The 11,543-nt window shown below is 40.5% G+C and overlaps 1 pseudogene; it reads right to left on the bottom strand.

Moving 5' to 3' along the window:
- Positions 1-8,743: 8,743 nt before the first annotated feature.
- LOC149194181 (uncharacterized protein At4g15970 pseudogene) lies at positions 8,744-9,516 on the bottom strand (annotated as a pseudogene).
- Positions 9,517-11,543: the final 2,027 nt, after the last annotated feature.

Raw genomic sequence — 11,543 nt, 5'->3', positions numbered from 1 at the left:
AGTTTAACAAGAAGACATGTTAAACGTTTGGTATGTGTGTGCCATCCAGGTACTACTGTAGAGTCCCTTCAATGGAAAATATGGTCAAAAGGAAACTGTTAGAGCCTAGATTTGCCTCAGGCTGAAAAGACAAGGTTCTAGGTCTAATCAAACCACGCTTAGTGTCGTAGCTAGCCCTACGAGGACAAGAGCGGGCTCTCTTTGGGTCAATCTCAGCGAAAAGTGTTTTAATGAGGCTTGAGATGACTTAAAATGGGAAACTGATTTCAGGCTAGTAAATAGATATGAAAGAGGTAATTTATTGAATGACTGAATTTTCTGGGCTGTATGGGACAAAGGACAACCTGAGCTGAGAAATTAAATCAAAGACATAGAGTATTTCATGAGGCAAGATAGGCAGGAGGTTTAGCAATCAAACTGAAATAATATGAAGTGGAAAGACTGTTGAGAAGCTGAAAAGGGCATATACATGAATCCTATTCAGACAGAAGAAGAGACACAAAGCATGAATGCCTTCCCAAGGCAAGGCAGTAAACTAGATTCTACCCTTCTTACTTAAAAGCATTCAACTGGAAATGATCATGAATGGACAGTAAAACATAACAAGATACATGAAACAGAAAGAAGAAACATATGCTAAACTCATACCACATGAATATCATGAATCAGAGCTACATCATTTTATTAATCTCCTGGCAAAACTGTACAGTGAAAGTGCTGGGTTTTTCCTTCACACTACTCCCAGAACTTTGACCCCTTTAAAAATGACTTACAATACCATAAATGAACTCAGAGGTGGGAAAACAGTCGATGAAAATAGGGAGCTATTTCAACTAAAATCATCAAGATAGAAGAAGAACCGGCCATCTGTTCTACAGACAGAACAACGTTACATTATTCCACTTGAAACTTTCTGATGACCAATGAAAAGGCAAAAATTGTGGCGTGGATCCCATTGAATCATGACCGAAGACAAAAATAGGCGATCCGTTCCTTTCTCTCTGCTGTAGATATTCTTCGTTCTAATTTTGGCTTTCGGTCTTTGAGCTTTCACCTTCCCTTTGCCGTTTGAATAAAAACCAATTTTTAATAAAAATGGTTTTGAATTTTGCCTTTTGTTAGTTACCTATACCAATAGGTTTCATATTTCATGATTGGCAAGGAAAGGTCCAAATATGCTCTGCTTTGATGATGCAAAGATCCCATATTTCCATGAGGAGACAAGGTGTGTATATAGCTTGATGTGGACTCAATTTTGATGGATGGTCCAACAGCCTAATCTGGATCATGCCATGTTTTAAATTTTCAGTTGTAGAATAGAGAAAGAAGTCTGTCCAAACTGTTTAATCTTGGCAGACAAGTAGCTTAGGTAGAGAAGTAAGGCTCCCAACTGCTTAATCTGGGACCTTGGAAGCAATAAGGGTAGCATTAGATAGAAAATCAAAAGGAAAAAGCCAGAGAAAAGAAAAGGCAAATAAGGGTCTGTAAGTCTAAGTGCACCCTCCAAGAAGAAACAAAAAATGCTAGGCAAATAGATGGGTAGGCAGATGGGGTTGCAGAAGTGTCATTCCTTACAATTGAAGGTGTGCTAACCTATTTCACAAAGCAAAATCAATGGATTGAGAAGGTCTTCTTCTCTATCAGGTTGCAGCAAAGCAAAGAAGCATGTCTAACTTCCCAATTTCCCCCTTTTCCATTCATTACTAACATCCCCTCATCAGTTGAGATTCATGGAAGAATTGGTGGTTTTATGGTGGTTCTTAGTCCTTTAAAAAGCCACATTTCTTGTCTAAAATTCTTTTCATTTTGATCTACTCCCTGAGCTAAGTGATTTTCAAATAAACTTAGTGATATCACTCCCCATCCACCCTTTTCATCTATATTAACCCCTAACCTCTATTATGCAATTCCCCTATGTTACCTTTTCCCTACTATTATAACACTATGGTGTATAAACCCCCAAGCATTGTATAAATATCCCTCCCCTTGGCATTATAGCCATATGTCCTCTGTCAGGGATCAAATGGACATCTGGTCAGTTTGAGAAACCTAAGCCTTACCTGCCTTCCCCCTTCTGATTCCATTTGACCCATTAAACCCTTTATTTGCTAAGAAAACCTTATGAAAAACCCTTTTTTACCCATAACCCGCTTCTTTGCAAAAAGCGCACAAATACCCACGTTTTCCAACTTATCCAAAGTATGGGCGCGATATTATTTTCATTTGAAAATACAAAGAAAACCATATAATTCCGCTGAAACCCAAAGTCGTGCTAGGCACGCCTTTCAAAAGAAAATAATATTTTATTACTTCCCCTCTGCCGTATCGTCCGCACTATTCAGCGACCCGTCAACCGTCCGATCGGGCGCCTTTGATCGAACGACTAATATACATATCGGGTTGGGCCCGACGTCCGAAGATTAGCACCCGAGAAACTGTCAGAGGGTGACGTCAGGCCTCTGCCACGTGTCACCCTCACAATTTCTCGGGTCGTCCTCTGACAAAACCGCGACCGTATCTAAGGCGGTCCGAGAAAAAACCATTACCGCTTATGATTTACCGCCGGTTCTGCTATGCCTGCGTCATCACCACGTCAGACCCACGTCAGTGCCACCCCGTCGTCGCATCAGCACTCCTGTCCACCCTTGCGTTGATATGTCTGCCACCTCATTATCCCCGTGGACCAATCACAGCTTGCCACATCACCCGGTGACGTCATGCTGACGTCATCCGACCTTGACCCCACCTGATGACGTCATCCCAAAAACGCGCCAATATGCCAAAAATCCATATTTTAGCCAAAAATTCGTGTTTTTCCCACTTTTTGCCAAAGCAACTATTGTTATTCCTGCATGCATTTCACGACCAAATCAGCGCCAACCTGCACAACTCGACTCTGAAACCGTGGGCGCCTCCGTCGTACCTGCATTCGCATCTGTTATCGGCAATTCGCAAGGTATTTCTCAAAATCGTTCCCTGCACCTGGTTTTATCCATATTTCTACAAGAAAACTGTTTAAGAGAATGAAAAGCACTGAAATCAGCATAAAGCATCCAATGACCTGCACCCATTTCCAACTGGCGAGGCAATAAACCTTCTGCCAAGCCTGCATTTGACAAAATTGACCTGAATTCACAGGTAGTTCGCGCAGTCGTGAACTAGAAACCTCAAATTACATAAATTCACCATAGAAATGCTCTTGCCAGTCCTGCTACTGTTTTAATCAGTCCTATAAACGGTATTTCAATTGTTGTTTGCTCAATTAGCCCTCTGACCCCTACAATTCACATTTACATTATAAAGAAACTCCTCTGAGTTGTTCTGCTCACTCGAAACAATTTACATACAAGTCAGAAGCCTTACTAGCCATGGAAACACCAATAGCCCTGAATATTCAACCTCTGAATGCCCCTCAAAGGGAGTTAGAATGGAAAGCCCTGGGAGATGTAGATTATCAGATGATAGACTAGTTCCCAATGGGTTCTAAGTTTAATATTCACATGCTAAATGAATTAAAAGCCCAACACCTTGGTGGAGCTGATATTTTAGGGATTTGGGACTCAAATTTGCCCATTTACAACCTCCCTCAAGTCAATGCCCTTCCAGACTTGATCCACAAGTGCCAGGAATGCTATGATCCATGCCAAAGAGCTGTTCTCAGTCCTACAGGCTCAATCTTGTTCCATATCACCCCAGAAACCATAAATGAGATGCTGCATTTTCACACTGGAAGGCCATTGACCCCTCTCTCCATGCTGGACTTATTAAAGAAGGGGAGTAATTTGTCAAGTGCCCAGATCATCAAAATTAATCAGTTATTCATACAACCAAGCTCTGAAACTATGAGAACTCCTCCTATTGGATATCAGTACCTAAATGACTTGGGCAGAATGCTGGTGGATTTGATCAGCTACGTCCTGGGGTACAAGGGAATTGAGGATGTTGATGACACTATAATGGCAATGTTGTCCATATTTTCTCCTGGAAAGCCTCCAGCTGTACACTATGACTATGCCACATATATTGCAGAAAAGATCCTTGAACAGCTAATGAATCTACAAAGGGAAAGGGTGTTCAGATACACCTCATACATCTACCATCTGTTCTTATTTTATCAACCAGATAGTTTCTCCATTCCCCTCAAGAAACTTAATGCCCAGGGGAATCCAAGGTCAGTTGTGTTTTGGACTTCAGTTTTTCATGATACTTCTAAATCACCATACACATACTGTGAATTCATAGATCTGTTCATTCTCCTAGCTATGACATTACTGTATGGTGTCCCTCCTCCAAGGTTGATTGATTACATGCAAAGAGTTCTCCATCTCTCCAAATCCTACAACATTGGTGATTGGTATTTTTACCAACACCACACAGTAATCAGAATATATGGCTATGAGTTGGACCCTTATAGGCTGCCAAGGTATGTCCCTATGAGACTTTTTGCCCTAGAATACTTCAGGCAGTTTGGAAATGTCGACTGCTTCCATTTCCAAAGTAAGAACAAGAAGGTGCAGCTGAAGGTAAGGAGCCAGCTAGGCCCTTTTCTATACAACAAAAGAGAGGAGGGATGGAAGGAGGCAGATATGATCCTAGAGGGCCTCAAATTGCAAACCAGTTTTAAATGGACACCTTATGACCCTAATCATTTTATTTCCCTCAGGAGGATAAAATACAAATTGGGTAACTATGCACATGTAAGGCTGCCTCATGTTGAAAAGTATGCCAATTCTTTGAGCTGGAAAGAGGGCACTCTAGAAGAGCCAATTACTAGAGAGCAGATGCTAGAAAGAGAGGCTAGGAATATTCAAAAAGAGGCTGACTTGGAAACTTGTGGACAGGTTTCCTTCTCATATCAAAGGCAACTTGGAGCAGCTGCCTCATCTTCAACAACACATCAGGAAGCTGCCATGGATACTCAACAGACATCCAGCAAAGGCAAAGAAAAACAGGTGGAACAGGAGCAACCACCTCCCATGACTGAAGAGCAAACAGAAAAAGAGGTGGAACAGCAAGAAAAAGTGCAGCAGCAGGAAGTACATCAACAACAATAGCAACAACAACAAGAACAAAGACAGGAGCAACCTGTACAGCAAGAGCAGACAGTGGAAGCCCCAAAATCCACATAGCAACAGCCACAACAAATTGTGCCTCCAAGGCAAGAAACATCAGCTGAAGCATCAATCCTCCAAACTCCACAAAAGGAGGATACAAGCAGGAAAAGGGACAGAGAGACTCCCCTTACAACATCGACAACTTATGGGGAGAAAAGACAGAGAATGAATCCTTTCTCAGAGGAGGAAATGCCAATGGGACAGTCTTTGGGCATGGGCCCACCTAGCAGGGAAGCATCCACAAGTTCCTTTCAACAGGAACAGGACAGAACAGTGGGAGGAGAAGTCAGCTCCTCAAGCCAGCAGAGAGAAGGTGAACTGAGCATCAAACAGCAGTTCATTGACATAAAGAGGAGGAATGAGCCAATAAAGATACAACTATACAATCATTTGTTGAAAATGGCTCCCACTAACCAGCAAAGACTGATGTCTGCGTATGATGTTAGTGAAGGCAAAATGATCATGAGTCATTTTTTGCCAGCTGTAGCACAGCCCCAGTCCCCTGCAGATTATATAAGGACCAATCTTGAGGTCCTTGCCAAGGACATCCACCCAATGGACAAAATTGAATTGCACAAACAAACGGGTGAGATGGTGTATGCCTCCTTGGCAGACAAGACATTGGATAATTATAGGCTAGAGAATAGCCTTAATAATACAACAGCCCAACTTGAGTTGGAGAGAGCATCCTCTCAAGCAAAGGACAACAGAATTAGGTCCTTAGAAGATATAATCATAGAGATTGGGCATGATCCCAAGGATATCAAGGGCATACAAGAAATATTGAAGTTGAGGGATGCAGACATGGCAGCTTTGAGGAGAAAGATCAAAATTCCAGCCACAATTCACCCTCAAACAGATGAAGTTGCCCAGCAGAGGCATGATCAAGATGCCACAACTTTGCTGGTGTCTCTATATAAGCAGCTAATCCAGACTCAAGAAAAGCTGGGAGAATCAGAGGAGGCACAGGCAGCATTACAGGCAGCTTTGAAGCAAAAAGACGAAGGTCAGACCTCCCAGCCTCCTCCTGAAATAATTAACCTTGAGGAAGCTACTCCAACTACTGTTCCTCCTCCTCAACAAACTGAACAGGCAGCACCATCCACCTCAGCAGCTCCACCAACAACAGAGCAGGCCCCAAGCCTGGACATGCAAAAGCTGAGAAATGAGATTCAGGCCTTGGAAGCACAAATGACAGAATTAAATGAGGCCATGGAGAAATTAGCCAAGGTAAATGAAAGATATGACAAATCCAAGAAGACTGTGGCAGAAAAGGGCGGGGAAATAAAAGCCCTCAAAGACAGGATAAAGGAGCTAGAGAAGGAGCTCCAACTGGATAAAGTAGTGGCTGAGATCAAGACAGTGCTATGGGCCAATATTGGCCAGTCTATTACTGACCAATGGTAGTATATTGACATAATCCATGAGCAGTTGGAGCTCATTGCAAAAGCACAGAAGGAAATTCAGAGATCAAGGGCAGCTCTAGGCAATATGCCTGAAGTTGCCACCAGGATGATCAATGTGCTCAATAATAGAACAAGTGCTCAGTTAGCAACTATGGGAATTTCTAACAGGACTGAGACTATTTTGTTGATAAAGAGGGTCCTTACACTGAGAAGCTTAGTGCAGACATTAGAGAGAAGGACCCAAGACATGCAGACCGAGGTGAACAGATTTATGGACAAATTTGTGGTATTACAGAACAAAGGTCTCCCTGGCTTACTGAACAGTGCAGGAAGACTCCTTACCCATGAGCAGTATGCCAAGAGGGTCAATACATTCTCCACAAGTCAGATCACTGAAAGGCCCATCACCTTAAAGGAAACAGGGCCAGCTACAGGACAAAGTCTCTACAACAGAGTAGAGAATTTATTCTTTATAATGAATGAAATTAAACACCTGTTTGAAGTGCCTCCTAACTTCTATAAATGCACAGAGGCAGATGAGACTATGGATTCAATTCTTAGGCATCAACTGCCCACACAGGAATGGTGGACTAAGGCAATACAGATGATTTTATAGACCAGGAAGCCATTCTTCAAGTTTTTCATCAAAAAATACAAATTGCCATGCACAGGAAAACTTAATAAAATCAGCATGCTTAAAAGGTGAAGGCTGAGCCAACTCAGCAGAGCTTTTGGCCAGCAAGTCAAGATGGACAGCTACAGGTGACAGGGCCGAAAAGTTAAAGCAGAGCAGCCACATGAGGGCATTTTCCAGCATTTAAAGCAGATCATTCCAACCGACTCGGTGGCCTCCAAAGGCCAAAATATCTTCTGACTGACATAAATGAGCATTTATGTTGTATTAAAAGCAGCAATAACTTCTTATCTGTTGTTCTGTAAAAATTTGGTGAAACATTTATTTCTCAGATGACTCAACGCCTTAGATATTTTGTATTACCGTTTGTATATATTTGCCCCTCGCATAAGCTTGCGGGGGTTGTTGTTGATTTCTTTTGAAGAAGTTTCCTATGCTGTAATCTTTGCAGAGTTTAATAAAAGAAGTGATGGAATTTCTGAAGTTCTGAAATGTTTGAATGCGTTCATGGTGTTTGTTGAAGTTTGCAGGATCCCTATGCATCTCATATACAATAAGTTTTCTGTAACTCTCTTCGTTTTGTGTTTCAATCTTTTACAACCCATAGATGTTTCTAAGTTCTAAGTATGTAGCAGCAAAGAAAAAGAATAGCCTTCAGGATTTATTCATGGAATACCCTGAGCTCAATCTATGTTGTTAATGAATGTTTTCCTCAGTTATAATCTTGATAAGTGTAATTCTTAATTGCTACACTTTCAGAATATATCTTTCACAGTGACCCTTGTTTCAGGAATTCAAGTTTGCTCCTGAGCAATACATTTCACTTTCACAGCATTAGCTTAATTGAGAATTCTTAATTGCTTTCCATTGGCTAAACATGCATCATCATACATCATCACTTAAGCTTTAAATTTTGTTTGTTGGGATACCCAATAGGCCCTGCAGTCTGAACATTCCCACTGAAGCATTTCAAACATTTCACAGCTCTAGACTCCATTGCCCAATGAAATATAACTGTCTAAGCATTACATCTTAGATATTGAAAGACATCCTTCAACCAAAACATAAACAAAAACCTGAGCATAATAACTAGCGTAATATACTATCATAACAGAGACAAATCATAAAGAGAGAGCCCTCTCTGATTGCGGTTTGGCTAGAAGCTGCAATCCAAAGATTGGTTAGTGGTTACCCCGGCCGTATTCCCTTGGGAGTCATAGGGAACAACCTGGGTGTTAACACCTTTGATGACGGGAAACAGAGTTCCTCCAATTCCAGCTGCAATTTCTCCTTTAACACCAGCGAACACATATCCAACAAAATGCGCAACACTTCCATTATCCTGGGTGCCCAAGGTTGCAATGCCTTCATTCACTTTACACCATGCCTCAGTGAGTTTTCTGTACGAGGATCTTGATCTAGATATCATTGTAAATATGACAGATCTTGCACATATGCGTAGAATTGGAAACTAGCTCTCCATAATTCTCAATAAAATCCATCTCAGATAATACGTTAATGTGTAGCAGCAACATGGTTGTCAAAGACAGCAACAGAACTTACTAGTCACGTTTCAAAAATTTCACCTTCTACCTGCAGTGCCTTCGAATTTTCCAGGTCAGTGTCTGTAATCTCTTCTGTTGGAAAGTCATGGACTGAAAATGTTTCCAATCTGCCAGCATTAACCTCAAATCCTGAAGCTTGTTTCTCAGTTCATAGCAGCAATTTGCATGCATGGTGCAAACCTTGTGTGAAATCTTCACAAATCTACCAAAATAAGATGCGTCCAAGGACCTCAACTTCAATTCTACTCTACTTATAGCATCTTCATATTTGATATTATTTAGCACATCTTAATCATGCTTTCCAGGATACAATTCTCATGACATGTACCAATACCTGTAGAATTCTACTGTCCAGTTATTTGATTTTACATAGTTCCCATTGGCACTGTTCTTCAAATCTGTAGGGCTGCCAGTGAAATGGTCACAAGCAATTTGAAAATCTACATCCGTGAAAACAAAGTTATATCCCATTGCAAGCACAGTCTGCCGAAAATCGATTCTCCTCCACATCATCTTTAAATAATCATCTGTCATGAAAATCTTCTCACTAGCGAAGTCAACTCCATCAGTCTTGAGAACAAAGCAGTGAGCATGGATGGACATGCACCGATCATAAGCCTTTTGATCCAAAGCCACTATAATTAAATGATCCAAAAATAGTGAATTTCATCCCCTAACCGAAAGCTCTCCAAGAAAAGATCAATCATGGAATTTGGGGTTGTCCATGCCTGATTTAACGTGGTGATTATAACTGTCTTATCAACCATAGTAGCCTTTTGCTTTAGCATATTCAGCATTATGAAGCAGAGGAGCCAAGAAAATTGGAGATTTGACGGAGGCAATGAGAAATTTGGAGTAGCAGCTCTGTGCGCCACGCGCACACCCAACGCGCCACGTCGACTCTATGCGTCACGCTCGAGCAAATTAACGCAATCAATTTCTGCCCAATGCGCCGCGTTTCCTGGATGTGCCACGCCTTCCTCCCATGCACCGTGCACACTTCCAAACACAGTCTCGGCTTCAGAATTACAAGTTTTTCCCTCTCTCCTCTAAATTTCAACTTCAATCGACCTCTTGAATGCAAATGGCATTGATAAACATTGAAATCTCTTCAAAAGACATGGCTTTGATTTTCTCTTTGTAAAGACCCACTTTGTAATGTTTCAAAATTGACATTTCTTCACTTTTAATACAACTCTGTTCTTTCGAATTTCCTTTTTGATTTTTAGCTTGAAATAATGTTTTCTTGGTTGATTTTTGCAGGGATGGTGGCGTCATATTTCGCAAAAAATGACTAGAGGCTGCATTTGAAGTACTCCATGGCGGGAAACTTTAAAATTACAAGTTTATTACAAAAATTAAAATTTGATGATTTCTTCTTCAAAACAGATTTTTGAAGAAGAAACATCCTTGAATATGATTAATGATGAAAATCTTGGAATAAAAACTTATTGAAGACATCCTCATGGCCTGCGGGCATTATTTGACATTCTGAAGACAAACCCTAGACCTAGAAACTGAAAAGACTCTTTTTGACCAAAATAGCATCTATGACTGTAAATGACTGAAATCAACTTTCGATGAACTTTGATAAATTTTGACCAACCCAGCAGGTACAATCATGAGGGAAATGAGTGAAGAGACCCTTCCGTCAGATAATGGAAAGCTCCTAGCAGAATGCAAATGAGTGAATCAAGCGAGACACCTAAAAATGAAATGCAATAAAGAGATTTTGATCTCTGATGGAGGGCTGAACAGACCACCTCTAACATTGGCTCCAATGGGGATGGTAGCTCCTTGGAGGTGCCAAGAACGGCAGATATCTGGAAGAGCTAGATAGTGCCTTCATCCATTAGGCTATGGAGTCAATAACCCAAGCTAAAATGCATGACTAAAAACCAACACAAACTAACTTAATAACAAGACTAAAAACTGACTCACAAATGACTCATGACTGACTTAAATAAAACAAGAACTTACAAATCTTATTAAGGGGCAACAGTCCATCACGATTTCAAATCATGATGACAACCACTTGCATAGTAATGAAATATGTACAATCATGTGTAATGAGCTTTCCAATGTAACCAATCAAGCAGATGCCTCCTTGATTGATTCTCCTAATCAGATCTTCTAGTCAACAATAAATACTGGTAACTAGGCATCCAAAAACATAATTGACCATGATCTCCTTCATCACTGAATTCTGTGATAATCACCTTCACTGCTGACTGCAACAGATTTTCCAGTGGATCGTGAAAAACATGAAGTCTTACCTCCTACTGGAGAAACAATGTGTCATTCTTCTTTGATTCTGATCTTCCTTCATAATGTACTTCAGTAAGAGTATGTTCCTGGTCCTCAAAAAATTTTGAACAAGTAGATGAGCAGATCTCCTCTTCAAAGAACATTTCAAAACATGAAACATAGGAAGAAGAATCTGAAATATAGTCCTGAATGTTCTGATCTTTTGTAGTCTGAATATTATTTTGATTATCTTCATATGATATAACAGCCAGATTATCATGTTCCTCATTACATTCATCAATCATAAGAAAATAAACTTCAAATGATTCTTGAAACCCAACACTATCATTTATATCATCTTCCATAAATTCATCCAGAGCTTTTTCACTTACTTGAACAAAGATCTCATCTTGTTGAATTGAATAGATTACCTCTTTATGAAGGCTTTGTTCTGATGACATGAGAACATTTGGATCCATAACTCTGTCTTCTTTATTCTAGATGATTTCAACAATAGAGTTATCCTTCATGGGATTCAGTACAAGGTATTCTTGTTCATCACAATCTGAATCTAGAT

This window comes from Pinus tabuliformis, chromosome 2_2, assembly GCF_031772625.1.
Source record: "Pinus tabuliformis cultivar Carrire ecotype Pingquan chromosome 2_2, CPIR1, whole genome shotgun sequence".
Lineage (NCBI taxonomy): Eukaryota > Viridiplantae > Streptophyta > Pinopsida > Pinales > Pinaceae > Pinus > Pinus tabuliformis.
The sequence above is the reverse complement of the archived record's forward strand: the minus strand, read 5'-3'. Positions and strand labels throughout refer to the sequence as shown.